General features: G+C 26.5%; 1 protein-coding gene across 1 annotated transcript in view; it reads left to right on the plus strand.

Annotated features, from left to right (window-relative positions):
- Window positions 1–543, plus strand: part of LOC107681489 (protein lifeguard 2-like) — a 7,271-nt gene that overhangs the window by 1,276 nt on the left and 5,452 nt on the right. The window lies entirely within an intron of this gene.

A 543-nucleotide genomic window follows, 5' to 3' on the forward strand; every position in this document is an offset into this window, starting at 1 on the left:
TCTATCTAATCTGACTATTTCTATCTATCTATCTATCTATCTATCTATCTATCTAATCTGACTGTTTCTATCTATCTATCTATCTATCTATCTATCTAATCTGACTATTTCTATCTATCTAATCTGACTATTTCTATCTATCTAATCTGACTATTTCTATCTATCTAATCTGACTATTTCTATCTATCTAATCTGACTATTTCTATCTATCTAATCTGACTATTTCTATCTATCTAATCTGACTATTTCTATCTATCTAATCTGACTATTTCTATCTATCTAATCTGACTATTTCTATCTATCTAATCTGACTATTTCTATCTATCTAATCTGACTATTTCTATCTATCTATCTGACTATTTCTATCTATCTATCTATCTATCTATCTATCTATCTATCTATCTATCTAATCTGACTATTTCTATCTATCTATCTAATCTGACTATTTCTATCTGTCTATCTATCTATCTATCTGACTAGTTCTATCAATCTATCTATCTATCTATCTATCTAATCTGACTATTTCTATCTATCTATCTATCT

This window comes from Sinocyclocheilus anshuiensis, unplaced genomic scaffold (assembly GCF_001515605.1).
Source record: "Sinocyclocheilus anshuiensis isolate Anshui unplaced genomic scaffold, SAMN03320099.WGS_v1.1 scaffold2350, whole genome shotgun sequence".
Taxonomy (NCBI): Eukaryota; Metazoa; Chordata; class Actinopteri; order Cypriniformes; family Cyprinidae; genus Sinocyclocheilus; species Sinocyclocheilus anshuiensis.